Source organism: Lygodium microphyllum, chromosome 22 (genome assembly GCF_053477565.2).
Source record: "Lygodium microphyllum isolate KBCC chromosome 22, Lygodium_microphyllum_v1.1.10, whole genome shotgun sequence".
NCBI classification, from domain to species: domain Eukaryota; kingdom Viridiplantae; phylum Streptophyta; class Polypodiopsida; order Schizaeales; family Lygodiaceae; genus Lygodium; species Lygodium microphyllum.
The window spans coordinates 81295012-81310983 of NC_141156.1; positions in this window are offsets into that span (position 1 = coordinate 81295012).

Sequence of the window (15972 nt, forward strand, 5' to 3'; positions counted from 1 at the left end):
TGCAAAAAACACAACTTCACCCTCACAAGGGAAAATCTGCAAAACTGGCGAAAGTGGTATTTGACCACACAGTCACTTCCTAGTGACGATTATTCATCAACAGGCAACAGGGATGATTCTGTAACTCCCAATGTCTCTGCGCACAAGCATACGATGCAATTTCTACAGTAACTTTTCACTGACCTGTAGAACAGTGGCTGCACAGCATAAAACTGGGCCTTTTTCTGAGTGCGTGCAGAAAACTTCCGCCTCCAAACTAGGCCCCGAAATAGCCTCAAATCAAAAAAACAAGGTCGCCTAAGGGCTAAATCCCTTTCCCGCAGCATATACTGCCCTCTTGCTTCACCGCGAAGGGCGTCTCAACCTGAGACAATGCACTCCTGCACTTTCCGGCTGTGCTACATGCAGAGATCTGCTCCCAAAATAGAAAATGAAAGCAACACTGCTCCTCTTATCAAAACACCGCGAGCTTGGCTTGCTTTCTTGAGCTCCTTATCACGAACAAGGCTCTGATACCATGTCAAGATTGTGGGAGAGAAGGAAGGAGTCTCACTTGTAGCTTTCTTGCTTGCACAATGGGGGAATACACACAAGGGTGGAGGCTGAAAACAGTTTTCCTCTTCTTAGTTGTGTAAGCCAAAAAGAACTCAAGTACAAAGAAATAGAAGAACCCTATATATGGGTCTCAAACCAGACTCAACTAACTAAGGTGGCATACTAACTGAGCCACGAACTAGAGTAGATAATGATAGCTATCATGTAGCTATTATTCATGGGAGGTGTATCAACCGTGTCTGCAAAACTGACAAGTCGGTGATATAAATACGCAACGGTCACCCTGGTGTATCACGAGTGGAGCTCGATATCTCAACAATTTGAGCATCGAAAGAAACCTTCCTTGAATTTAGCTATTTACCATGAATTGTTGCAAAAGGAATAAGACTAATGGTGCAAGATATAATTTCTACGCTTTGGGAATATATTACTATAGTAAATGGTTAATCTTGCTTGTAATTTTATAATGCTTGATGCAATTTGAAGAAAGCTAAGTTGTATGCATTGTCATTCATAAGCTAACTCCTTCGTTAAAAATAACTCGAACAAATATATATCCTATCCTTAACAATTTTTCTTTGCATGATCGACTTAAAACCGAATTAACACCAAGAAGAAAAAACCTGGCTTTGAGGTGAGATATCCACATGGATACCGGGAGACGACCCTCCCGCAGCTACACCTTAGACTTTCTTTGGTGGCATCGTAGTTCGAATGTGAGATAGCCTTTTTCTTTTTCTTCTTGGAATTCCACCATCTTCTCCTTCCTTTTCTTTTAGCTTTTTCCCACTCTTCCTCCTTCACTCCCTCTTTTCACTCCCTCTACTTCCCTCCCTATCTTCTATCTCACGGCTATTTCTTCCTTACGGGATACCATACGAGGCCATGATGATGAATTGGATTTTTAGGACATGGGAGTGTGTGGACACCGGCTTGTTTGATAAAACTAAGAACACAAAGCTCAACTAAGAGAGCACTTGCACAAAAAGAAAAGTGAGTGAAGGAATTAATGCAAGAGAATGGAAGTCCGCAAGGTAGCCTAAGGACAAAGTAGGCCTATGGGTATGACTTGAATAGTCTAAAGAGCCAAGAGGGGGAAAAAAAGAACAAGGGCTTAGGGGGGAAATTAAAACTCGGGAGGGGGGGGATTTAAAACCCCGGGAGGGGGGAGAACAAGGGGCTTAGGGGGGGGGGGGGGGGGGGGGGGGGGGGATTTAAAACCCCGGGAGGGGGGAGAGGGAAACAAGGGCTTAAGAAGCCCACCTTGGAACCTTCCAAGGAGCTTCCTAGAAGGGCCACGTGGGGGGGAAAAATTTACTCCCCTAGGCGATGAAGGCTAGAAGGTGGATTAATATGGCGTGTGGCCTTCAGGCGGCGGAAGGGTTGGTGCAGACGGCAGCATCCAACGGTAGATGGCGGCGATCCCTGGTCTGACATCGTCTCCTCTCTTCTCACACGGCTCAACTCCCCTTTTTTTCAACGGCCCCCTCCCCTCGTTTAAATAGTGGAGGGAGGGGGATCTTCTCTTCTTGCGTGTCGACACGCATGTCCTCCCTCCCTCCAAAGGCTCCACCAAGGAGCTTAGTAGCTCCTTCTATTCCCCTCCCCCTCCAGCTCGTCAGTCGGCTGGAGGGATAAGGGGGGAATAATTTTATTAAAAAAATCCATAAGTCCCATTTATTTTCATAACGCGGAATATTACATTCTCTCCCCCTTGGAGGAATCGAGATGTCCTCATCTCGAGATAAACTGGGGATATTGATGGTTGAGAGTGCCTTCATCTACCCAGGTGGCATCCTCTTCGGAATAATCTTTCCACTGGACGAGGCATTCTCTTAAGGTTCTAGATCTTAACTGTCTTTCCCTAACATCTAAGATCCTTTCTGGCCTTAGTTCAAGGACTCCTTGACTAGGCATTACAATTTGTTGGTCATCAAGTACATGATTAGGATTGGGTACATATCTTTTCAATAGGCTGATATGGAATACATTGTGAACCTTTAGGTTCTTAGGGAGTTGCAATCTATAAGCATTGGGTCCTAGGCATTTGAGGATTTTATACGGCCCACAATACCTTGGACTTAGCTTCTTGCATTCTCCTAGGGATAGAGAACTCTTTTTAGGGCGTACCCGAATGAAGACCATGTCTCCTTCTTTGAAGACTCTTTCTTGATGTTTCAAATCTGCATATGCCTTTTGTCTATCCTTGGCTACTTGTATGTCTTGTCTTATTGACCTTATTTGATCATCCATGTCCTCCAACATTTTTCTTGAAGCTTCAACTCTTAGGGTTGGATCATAAAAGTTTAGGGGACTTCGACAATCATGACATACAATGCCTGGAAAGGGGTTATTTGAATGCTCTGCTGGTAAGAAGCATTGTAGGAAAATTCAACTAATGGCAAATATTGAATCCACCTCTTCGGCTCTCGACAGCAGTATGCCCTAAGCATATCCTCAATGATTTGATTTACTCGCTCTGTTTGGCCATCTGTTTGGGGATGGTAGGCAGTGCTAAAACAGAGTTGAGTCCCAATAGCTTCAAAGATAGCTCTCCAGAAGTGTGATGTGAAGAGAGAATCTCGATCACTAATGATTCTTCTAGGTAACCCATGTAGCTTGAATATCTCCTTGATAAACAATCTTGCAATGTCGGAGGCTTTATAGTTTGTCTTTACTGGAATCAGGTGTGTAACCTTGGTAAGCATGTCAACCACAACCATAATGGAATTGTATCCTCCTTGGACTTGGGGTAAGCCCACAACAAAATCCATACTGATGAATTCCCATTTCATTCGGGGAATGTCAAGCGGTTGCAGTTTCCCTGGCATCATGACATGTTCAGCCTTGATACGTTGGTAATACAAACATTCAGTGACATACTTGAGAACGTCACCTTTGAGCCTCTCCCAATGGTAGCTCTTCCTAACTGCATTAAGAGTTTTTGCATAGCCAAGATGTCCTGCGAAAGGAGAATCATGAGCTTCCCATAATATCTTCTGCTTAAGTGACTGGCTTGTTGGTATACACAGCCTTGTTCTATAGTAGACAAGCCCATTATCAATGGAAAGTTCCTGATACTTAGCTTGCAACTTCTGATTCTGCTCCTTGGTAGATATTTCCTTTATCATTGTTTGGTAGGTCAAATCATGGCATGCTTCCTCTCTAGCTAGTTCAAGTATAGGGTTGTTTGGCATAGATACCTTTGTAGCCAGAGATCTAGCCGTTGATGGATTCTACAAGATTAGGGAATTTAGGAATGCCTTGCGACTGAGTGCATCGGCAACTACATTCTCTTTCCCTGGTCGGTACTTGATTTCAAAATCATATTCCTCCAATACTTCAATCCACCGACGTTGCCTCATGTTGAGCTCGTTCTGGGTAAAAATCCATTTGAGACTCTTATGATTGGTTACTAGAGTAAACTTGTTACCCAACAGGTAGTGTCTCCAAATCTTTAGAGCATGGATGACAGCTAATAATTCCAGATCATGCGTGGCATAATTCTTTTCATGACTCTTCAATTTCCTTGAAGAGTATGCTACTGGATGACCATCCTGCATAAGTATACGCCCCAAGGCAAGAATGCTAGCATCAGTTACTACCTCAAACTCCTTATTGAGGTCAGGGTGTTTTAGAATAGGTACTGATACCAAAATTTGCTTCAATTTGTCGAAGCTATTTTGTTCAGAAGTTGACCATGTAATAGAAGTCTGCTTCTTTAGTAAGTCTGTAAGAGGTGCTGCAATCAAAGCATAGTTTTTGATAAAGACCCTATACCATCCTGTCAAACCAAGAAAGCTACGTATTTCTTTGACGGATACTAGTATTGGCCATTCAAGCACATCTCTGACTTTGGCTGGGTCTACTGATATTCCTTCTAATGATACTATGAATCCCAGATATTCAATCTGACGCTTGAAGAATGCACACTTCTTCATTTTTGCATACAGCTTATGGGCCCTCATTGTCTCAAGGACAATCCGAAGTTGAGGTTCATGATCTTCTTCTTGTTTAGAATAGACTAAAGTGTCATCGAAGAAGACAAGCACGAAATCATCAAGATATGGTCTAAAAATATCGTGCATTAATCTATTAAAGGTGGCAGGTGCATTTGTAAGCCCGAATGACATAACCAAGAACTCAAAGTGCCCATATCTTGTATTGAAGGCCGTTTTTGGAATATCTTCTTCCTTGATCCTTATTTGATAGTAACCTGACCTGAGATCAATCTTGGAGAAGATCTTTGCACCTTGAAGACGATCAAGAAGCTCATCTATTCTAGGAATAGGATACTTGTTCTTAACTATTGATTGATTCAACCCTCGGTAATCAATACATAGTCGAAGTGTCCCATCTTTCTTTTTCTGGAATAGTACTGGAGCTCCCCACGGTGAGTTGCTAGGCCAGATGTAACCCTGATCCAACAGTTGCTTGAGATGTTCCTTCAACTCAATTGCTTCTGGTATGGACATTCTATAAGGTCTCTTTGCAATTGGTGCAACTCCAAGCACTAGCCTAATTTCATGATCTACTTCTCTTGGAGGCGGAAGTTCAATCAATTCCTCAGGGAATACGTCAGCGTATTCCTTTAGCCAAGAAGGTCCTTCATGAGACTCTTGCTTTTGATCTAACTTGTTGAGTTTGATCAAGTAAACGGGTAATCCTTTTCTGACTCCTTTTATGATCCAAGAGACTTTGGCTAATTGGATTCTTGGCACTCCTGCCTCACCTTGAGTTGTGACAAATTCCCTTTCATAGTTTTGAAAGGAAACTTGGCCCTTTCCACAATGAATGTGGGCGTCATTAGGCTTAAGCCAATCCATCCCGAGTAGACACTCATGGATACCTAAATTCATGACTCTGAATTTGACTAAAGTCTTATTTCCTCCCAGAAAGAATTCCACCTTAGCAGTTTGCCTAGTACAAGTTACCTCACGACCGTTTGCCAATTCCACAAGCAGGGTAGGTGCTTCTACTATGGCTATTCCTAATATTTTTGCACATGCTGGTGAGATAAAGGAATGTGTACTGCCACAATCAATCAAGGTTTTGAAACCTTTACCTTGATAGTCCGACAGTGTTTGAATCACCGAGAACTGGCGATTCGGCCCTTTCTTGTGTAAAGCGGCATGAACTGTCGCTCTTTCGAATTCTGCTTCCATAGTCGGATCTTCCTCTTCTTCTTCTTCGCATCTTTGCCTATTGGCAATGTAGATAGTTCTTCCTCTTCCATGAGTGGCGGCTCCTTGACCGCGGCCTGCACCTTGGAAAGGTGTTTGATGATGTCCCCCGCTGAGCTTGGGACATTGCCTCTTGAAGTGACCGAGTTCGTTGCAGTGGAAACAACGAAGGTTTCGGCCATTATTTTGAGTAGGAACAAAGTTGTTGACGTTATTTGTCCTTGCTTTCTTCCTTTGTCCCTGATTGTGACCTTGAACTCTCTTCACTTGAGGTCTGAATGCTCCTCTGTTCGGGTCACTATAGGACCAAGTTTTATTACCCCTTGGTCTAGCTTGCACCTCCTGAATTATAGGTGCCGCTCGAATGAGTGCATCCTGAAGATCTGATGGACGCATAGATTCAAGACGGGTATTTACGGGTAGATTTAAGCCTGCGCAAAATTTGGACACCTGCTGCGTCATGTCCATCTGTGGCGCATACTTTAAAAGTGAGACGAATTTAGAGTAGTATGCGTCCAGAGTGAGTCCTAGCTATTTTAGCTCGTAGAACTCATTCATTTTCTGTGTACGATATGCAGGTGGCAAATATCTCCCCTGCACGGCTTTCTTTAACTTCTCCCAGGTAACGGACCCCTCTGAAATCCCTTGATCCCTGCACCATTGTTTCCACCATAGTCTAGCTTCGCCGGTGAGTTTTAACTTGGCGAGCATGGCCTGATTGGTAGGTGCAGTACCAGCTGCTTCAAAGTAAACCTCCATAGATTCAATCCAAATTTCAACATCAGACTGGACGAATTTGCCTCTCCCGTCAAACTCGGGTGGCTTTATCTGCTTCAGGAGGAACTTCTTCTCCTGGGTCACAGCAGTACTTGATGTAGGGGGCGAATTTAGAACCTGTACCTGGGGTTGTGCCTGGATAAAAGTTTTCTTAACGTTATTATATGATAATTGACGTTAGCTTATCTTTAGTTCAACTATCTCGTAAATAATGAAGCTAATTAACTTTTTAACAACTCTGATGCACAGCCAGATATTGATAAAAGAAGTCTTTATTTATATTTACATGGGCGTAGCCTTATACAACGTCTCGTGTGATGATATTCCAATCATTACATTCAGTTTGGGGAGAACAACGTTGTATTGCATTTGTCTACAAGAACTATGTAATAGTAGGATTTTGGGTCATGGATCTTTAGGAATCGATAATTCATTGGAAGTTCGGGATACCCTTTTCGTTGGAATCCATACTTCTCATGGCGGCCCAACACTTTAATCTTGTCGGCTGGGATTACACGGGTTACTTCCTCATATACATATGAGTTCATTTCAACCCTCCGACCTTGAATATGTAAAGTCAAATTTACGTGAGCTTCCACAAAAATGAACAACTTCACGACTTTCAAGTCTTCCAACCACTTGATCCTCTTTAGGTTGGTGTGTAGATAAGCGAACCGGTGGGCAGCTATGTAGTAGATTCCTGAAGACCCCGTCCATCTTCGTTCAATGTATAAAGGTGATGGATTATAAATCTGCTCTAAGATGTTCATCATCCCAATTCTTTGTCTATAAAGCATAGAATGCATTGCAGTCATAAAGATGACCTTAAACACCAAAAACTTGTTCCACGCTTCATAGTTCTGCAACACAGCATTGAAGATGAGGAAATGTTTGGACAGCAACAATTTCTTTATTTCATTCTATTGAGATCTCATAAAAACAATTTCGTTGTTGGTCAGCTCTGATACCAACTGTAACGTGTCCCCTAGTATCATCCAGGACATGTCTTAGCAGTCCATCGGAACGGATGTCTAGAAAACTCCACCCGGCACTCCCACGGAATGTTATGGGTTTTGCGATCTAGTTCTTCCCACGTCTGCCACGTAGCGAAAGTATCCTGGCTGTTCCCACTTAGGATCGACCGGAATTAGGGTTTCCCTAAAGGAGTCATTAGCTAATAGCAACTAGCGTCAGACCCGAGCAAACTACTTTACGCAGAAACGCCAGGTCTGAAGCGGATTCACGCTGCACTTGGTTCAAGGAGAATGGGAAACGAGAGGGATGCAAAGCTCAACCTCTCTGCCATAAGGCATAGTCCCATTCCGTTCCCCTAAAACAGCGTAAATCAGGTAAGACGTAACTCTAGGTCATCGTTCTCATTATTCTTTTTGATGATGATGATCATTCCGCTGTTCTTCGAGATCAAAAAAAGTGAGTGAAGGAATTAATGCAAGAGAATGGAAGTCCGCAAGGTAGCCTAAGGACAAAATAGGCCTATGGGTATGACTTGAATAGTCTAAAGAGCCAAGAGGGGGAAAAAAAGAACAAGGGCTTAGGGGGGAAATTAAAACTCGGGGGGGGGGGGGGGGGGGGAAACAAGGGGGCTTAGGGGGGGACTTAAAACCCCGAGAGGGGGGAGAGGGAAACAAGGGCTTAAGAAGCCCACCTTGGAACCTTCCAAGGAGCTTCCTGGAAGGGCCACGTGGGGGGGAAAAATTTACTCCCCTAGGCGATGAAGGCTAGAAGGTGGATTAATATGGCGTGTGGCCTTCAGGCGGCGGAAGGGTTGGTGCAGACGGCAGCATCCAACGGTAGATGGCGGCGATCCCTGGTCTGACATCGTCTCCTCTCTTCTCACACGGCTCAACTCCCCTTTTTTTCAACGGCCCCCTCCCCTCATTTAAATAGTGGAGGGAGGGGGATCTTCTCTTCTTGCGTGTCGACACGCATGTCCTCCCTCCCTCCAAAGGCTCCACCAAGGAGCTTAGTAGCTCCTTCTATTCCCCTCCCCCTCCAGCTCGTCAGTCGGCTGGAGGGATAAGGGGGGAATAATAATAATAAAATTCCATAAGTCCCATTTATTTTCATAACGCGGAATATTGCAAAATGGATATGACACAACAGGTATCAAAGTTTTGTGCCAGATTAAACCCGCCCGTAAACACCTGCCTCGAATCAATGTGCCCAACAGACCTTCAGGACGCGCTCATTCGAGCTGCACCCATAATTTAGGAGGTGCAAACCAGGTTAAGAAATAACAAGACTTGGTCTTACAAGGATCAGAACAAAGGAGTGTATAGGTCCTAGGCAAAGAGAGTTTAAGGTCAAAACCAGGGACAAAAGAAGAAAGCTAGGACCAACAATGTCAATAATTTTTTTCCTACCTAAGGTAATGGCCGCAACCTCCATTTCTTCCATTGCAACGAGCCCGGTCACTTCAAAAGGCAATGTCCCAAGCTTGGTGGAGGACAACGTCAAGGACCATTCCAAGGAATCGCCCGTGGCCAAGGAACCGCCACCTGGGGCAGAGGAAGAACCGCTTGTGTTGCCAACAGGGAAATGTGCAAAGAAGAAGACCCGACCATGGAAGCAGACTTTGAGAGGGCAACAGTCCATGCCGCCCTTCACAAGAAAGGCCCGAATCGCTAGTTTTCGGTGATTCAGACACCATCAGATTATCAAGGTAAAGGCTTTAAAACCTTGATTGATTGTGGCGGTACACATTCCTTTATCTCACCAATTTGTGCAAGAAGATTAGGAATATCCACAAAAGATGCACCTACCTTATTAGTGGAATTAGTAAATGGTCGTGAGGTCACTTGTACCAAGCAAACTGCTAAGGTGGAATTCCTACTGGGAGGAAAGTCGACTTCAGTCAGATTCAGGGTTATGAACCTAGGTATCCATGAATGTTTGCTCAGAATGGATTGGCTTAAACCTAATGATGCCCACATTCACTGTGGATAGGGCCAAGTTTCCTTTTGAAATTCTGAAGGGGAATTGATCACAACTCAAGGAGAGGCTAGGAAGCCTAAAATTCAATTGGCCAAAGCATCTTGAATAATAAAGGGAGTTAGAAAGGGGCTACCTGTCTATTTGATTAAGCTTAATAAGCTAGATCAAAATCAAGATTCTAGTGAAGAACCTTCTTGGCTAAAGGAGTATGCAGATGTATTTCCCAAAGAGTTGACGGAACTTCTGCCTCAAAGGGAAGTTGATCATGAAATCAAGATAAGTGCCAAGAGCTGCGCCAATTGCAAAGAGACCATATAGAATGTCCATTCCGGAAGCGATTAAGCTAAAGAAGCAACTCAAGCAACTATTAGATCAAGGCTAGAGTCCGTCCTAGCAGTTCACCATGGGGAGCTCCAGTGCTGTTCCAGAAGAAGAAAGATGGAACACTTCGGCTGTGTATTGATTACAGAGGGTTGAATCAATCAACCATTGAGAACAAATATCCCATTCCAAGAATAGATGAACTTCTTGACTGTCTTCAAGGTGCGAAGATCTTCTCCAAGATTGATCTTAGGTCTGGATACTATCAGATAAGGATCAAGGAAGAAGATATCCCAAAGATGGCATTCAGCACAAGATATGGGCATTTTGAGCTCCTGGTCATGTCATTCGGGCTGATGAATGCACGTGCCACCTTCAATAGGTTAATGCAGGATATCTTTAGACCATATCTTGATGACTTTGTACTCGTCTTCTTTGATGATATCTTAGTCTACTCCAAACAGGAAGAAGATCATGAACCCCAACTTCGCATTGTCCTTGAGACAATGAGGGCACACAAGCTTTATGCCAAGAAGAAGAAGTGTGCATTCTTCAAACGACAGATTGAATATCTGGGATTCATTGTATTAGCAAAAGGAATTTCAGTAGATCCGGCCAAAGTCAGAGACATTCTAGAATGGCCAATACCAACAAATGTCAAAGAAATACATAGTTTTCTTGGATTGATAAGATGGTACAGGGTCTTTATCAAAAACTATGCTTTGATTGTAGTGCCTCTGATGGATCTACTGAAGAAGTAAACTTCAATTGTGTGGTCAACTGCTGAACAATCCAGATTTGACAAATTAAAGCAAAGATTGGTATCAGCACCTATCCTGAAACTTCCAAACCTTAGTGAGAAGATTGAAGTAATAACTGATGCTAGCACACTTGCCTTAGGGTGTGTGCTTATGCAAGAAGGTCATCCTGTAGCATACTCTTCAAGGAAACTGAAGAGCCATGAGAGGAATTATGCTACCCACGATCTGGAGTTGTTAGCTGTCATCCATACTCTCAAGCTTTAGAGACACTACTTGCTAGGTAACAAGTTTACCCTAGTGACGGATCATAAAAGTCTCAAATGGATCTTTACCCAAAATGAGCTCAACATGAGGCAATGTTGATGGATTGAAGTGCTAGAGGAATATGATTTGAAATCAAATATCGGCCTGGAAAGGAGAATATAACTATTGATGCACTCAATCCAAGGCATTTCTAAATTCTCTAATCTTGCAAGATCCATCAACAGCTAGATCTCTAGCCACAAAGGTATCCATGCCAAACAACCCAATACTTGAGCTAGCTAAAGAAGAGGCATGCCATGACCCAAATTATCAGAAGTTGCTAAGGGAGATCCCTATCAAGGATCAAGACCCGAAGCTACAGGAAAACTATAGAACGAGATTATGTATACCGGCAAGCCAGTCACTCAAGAAAAAGATACTTTGGGAAGCTCATGACTCCCCTTTTTCAGGACATCCTGGCTATGCCAAGACCCTCAATGCAGTCAGAAAGAGCTATTATTGGGAAAGGCTTAAAGGTGACGTTCTCAAATATGTCACTGAATGTTTGTCTTGTCAACGCATTAAGGTTGAACATGTCAAAATGCCAGGAAAATTGCAACCACTCGACATTCCCCAAATGAAATGGGAATTCATTAGTATGGATTTTGTTGTTGGCCTACCCCAAGTTCAGGGAGGATACAACTCCATTATGGTTGTGGTGGATATGCTTACCAAAGTTGTACATCTTATTCCTGTTAAGACAAACTATAAAGCCTCAGACATTGCAAGGTTATTTATCAAGGAGATATTCAAATTGCATGGGTTGCCTAGAAGAATCATTAGTGATCGTGACTCTCTCTTCACATCACACTTCTGGAGAGCTATCTTCGAAGCCATTAGGACTCAACTCTGTTTTAGTACAACTTACCATCCCTAAACCGATGGTCAAATGGAGTGAGTCAACCAAGTCATTGAGGATATGGTAAGGGCACACTACTGCCGCAAACCCAAAAAGTGGATTCAATACTTGCCACTGGTTGAGTTTACCTACAATGCTTCTTATCAACAAAGCATTCAGATGACCCCTTTTCAAACATTGTATGGGCACGAGTGTCAAAGTCCTTTAAACTTCTCGGATCCAACCTTGAGGGTTGAAGCTTCAAAGAAAATGCTGGAAGATATGGATGACCAAATGAAGTCAATAAGACAGGACATCCAAGCCACCAAGGATAGACAGAAGGCATACGCAGATTTGAAACGTTAAGATAGATCCTTCGCTAAAGGAGATATGGTCTTCATTCGCGTACGCCCAAAGAAGAGTTCCCTATCCTTGGGTGAATGCAAAAAGCTAAGTCCAAGGTATTGTGGGCCCTACAAGATCCTCAAGTGCCTAGGACCTAATGCTTATAGACTTCAACAAGTTGTAATGCCTAGCCAAGGAGTCCTTGAGCTACGGCCTGATAGGATCTTAGATGTTAGGGAGAGACATTTGAGATCCAGAACCTTGAGAGAATGCCTCGTCTAGTGGAAAGATTATCCTGAAGAGGATGCCACTTGGATGGATGAAAGTACTCTCACCAACAATACCACTAGTTCTTCTCGAGATGAGGACATCTCGATTCCTCTAAGGGGGAGAGAATGTAATATTTCTGCACAAAATATTAAAGAACCTTGATCACTACACGCCCGCGCAAAAACTGTGCTAAGTCATCTCCCGCAACAAAATAATGTCAGTGGCTAAATCCTTACCCCACGCGTGCGATAATAAACCCCAACCCTGTTGTGCAAATAAAGCCAAGGCTAAAACCTGCAAGCTGCATGAGAACACCCTTTACGGGAAGGCCAAATGGATAATGTTAAGATTAAGGCAAATTTTCTTATTATTTACCCCCTCCCCTCAGCCGATGCATGGCAGGGGAGAGGAGTGTGAGAGGGAAAGAGAACTCTTTGAGATGTGGAGGGCATGGGGAGTGGCATGCAGCCCAACTCATGGAGGCTATTCTCCCCCCCCCAGCCTATATAAACTCCCCCCTGGAGCTTGGGAGGGAGGCATGAAGAGAGAGAAAGGAGAACGATTACTATTGCTGTCGTGCCATGCTGCCCAGGTCGTCGCCATTCCACCACGTAGTCCACCTGTAGCCGCGCTGCTACCGCCACTCCATCGTTGTTACGCGAGTGGTGATCGAGAACAAGCCTCACTCACAACCCGATAACGAGACGTTAAGGAGTGTTGGTTGGGGTAATTGACTTTGTCGAATGCACAACACAACTTGAAAATTTCAAATATTCGATAATATACCACAAGCCACACATAAAAACAACACCTCTTATAGCTCAAAAAAATTTAAAACCCGTATGCAGGTAGAGCATCACACAACCACAACACAACAAAAATACCAAAAATTCAAAAATAAACCAAGTAAAATATATTCTTGTACCTTAACAACCTTGAGCGGACACTCGGCGCTTCGACATCCAAAAGCTCCAACTTTCAAATTGGCATGACAAGAGCTCACTCTAACATGCGACCCTCCACTCTCCTCTCTCACAAAATACAATATGTATAAGAGGGGGAAGGCCCTTAACTCTCCATTCTCATCTCCTTATATAGTTTTCTATCCACACTTACACACATTAGGTTTTTTGCTTTTAGCTTTTGGCTTTTGCTTTTCTACTGCTTTTCATTATTTTCGTTTTTTCTGCCCTATGCATGTTTGCAACTTGTTTGGATCATAAATTCGTCATTTGAACTCCGAATATAGTTATTGGGATACTCAAAACGATCGGAACACATCTAGTCGATAAGCTAGCGTAGACAAAATTACAAAAATCTATCAAAAATGGACAAAAATACTGATTCGTAAATCGCTTCATTTTTCTCCATCTTTTATCTTGGACGACTTATATCCTTCCTTGGCCTATTGTTATTGTAATTGCACACACTTTCACCACACATGTCCTCTTTTTCTTCAAGAAATACTCGCTGACGATGTAAAATGTACAACCTTTTTCCTTTGATCCTTGAGTCTTCAAAATAAACATTCTCTATATATGAACCTGTTTTTTATGCAGTGTGCCCTAGCAGGAGTATGGTCTTTTGAAATGAACTCCGTGTCCAATCATTCATGATTTGGAGAAAATATACAAAGTTGGATCCATGAAATGCAATCAATCAATCCATGGTCACACAAAAATAATGTATGCATTTGAAGAATTGTGCCTAGCCTATCTAGATGTGATCGTGCGTCATGCAAGATGCAAAAAAATTTCCTTAATTAATTAAATCTTAATTCTCGCCTCTCAACTCTCTTCAAAAAGATATGATATACTCCGCTTCACCCATCCAAAATCTCATAATCACTCTAGAAAATTATTATCCTCAAGATGTTGACCAAATATGAACAACCCTTCTCACAATTGATGGCGTCCTTCATGACCCTCTAAACTCACCCAACCTCCTTACACACTCAACCAGAGGTTCCTAACTTTGTGATGAGCATCCCAAATATCGTGGTGCAAGAAATGTGCGTGCTCAATGACAGGTGCTCTCTCATGTGTGCGTGTATCTAAGATTTACTGCATATAGTTGCAGCGGACCTCATGCCATGCTAGTGCTCAATGATGGTGCAAAACATGCATAATCCCAACCCATGGCATGGAAATATTTGATAAGTACAGGAGATGACCCCCAAGTGCAGTGCATCAACAAGTGCAACATGAAGTGCTCGTGAACCCATTATCCTCGTGATGTGCAAAAGTCTCGACAAGAAAGCATACCTAGCTCCTCAATGTTCAATAGCTATTGACAAACACAAGCTTCATCCTATTCAAAAAAATACCAAGCTCGACCAAGGCTATCAAGTTTCACACTCAACAGATCAAACAAATTGATAGAAACAAATCCTATGCTAGACAAACACAAGAAATCCAACTACAAAATAACAAAACAAATTGTCATGCAAACAACTAAGCTGGCAAAAATCAATCCTAACTATAGTTAGACTAGGGGTTTTCAGTTTCAAAAAAATGCTTGACATTGCCATCATCATCGCCTTCATAATCAGCATCTTCGTCATCAATCTCCTCTCCTCCAATCATTACCCCCCCTCCACGTCATTATGTTAAGAGCAGAAGCTTCTTGGAAGCTTCCTTAGAAGCTTCTAAGGACAAAGCTTCCATAAGCCTTGTGCACACGGCCTTTTCCCCAATTTCTTAAAACCAACACCCTGTAAAAGGGAATTCCTGCGCGAGGGGGAAGTAGGCAAGCTTTGAGGCTGAGCTGCAAAAGCTTGGAGGGAATTCAGAGATTGCACAAGGCGAGGACAAATCACGGAGTTCAAGTCCACTACATCAACAATGGCTCCAAAGCCAAAGACACAAGGTGCTCACGCGGGAGTTTCTACCCTGAGCATACGCATGCACATCCCTACGAGTCCTCATCCCTGGGTTCTTAAAAGTTTAATTCCGCATAAACGGAATGCATTGGGCACGTTTAATTTTCATGGGAAAGTTATGAATGCAAACTACTCATTCGTCTTACGAGTTTTAGTTGCATATTGCACGTTTCTTGCATTTCCAAAGTGACAATCCTAAATGCATATTGCATAGGTTAAAAGGATGAAAATTTGTATAAATTCACCCTTGTCTTCCTTGCAAGAAAGAAACAAGTGCATATTACATTTAGGCAATAACTTCCTTGCTGTGATTCGCATGAGAAAATTGTTAACATCCATTAAATGTTGTCCAAAGAATTGCATGGTATGAAAAGGAAACCATGAACTTACCTATTACATACGAAGATGCTTGCATTTTAAGATAGATTAAGTGCCGAAGAATGGATTAAGTCAACATTAGTCTTATGACATTCGTCATGCATGAACTTCAATTATCGAAGTTGTATCTAGAAAAGGTTGCATGCCATATTAAAGCCTGAAATTCAATTGCATTAAACGAAAGGTTATAGGCATAGCTCTTGATGTAAATCCATGTAGGTTTTATGCAAGTTATCCCCAAATTGTCAAACATTATGATTTTTGCAAGGAAAATAAATGGTCTTTGCAAACCTTATAGTTGCATAGAAGTAAAAGTCTATGATTCGCATACTTGCATGGAATGTTGCATCTTGAATTTATTTATTTGCATCTCTTACGAAAATTATTTGCATATCTTCTAAGCAA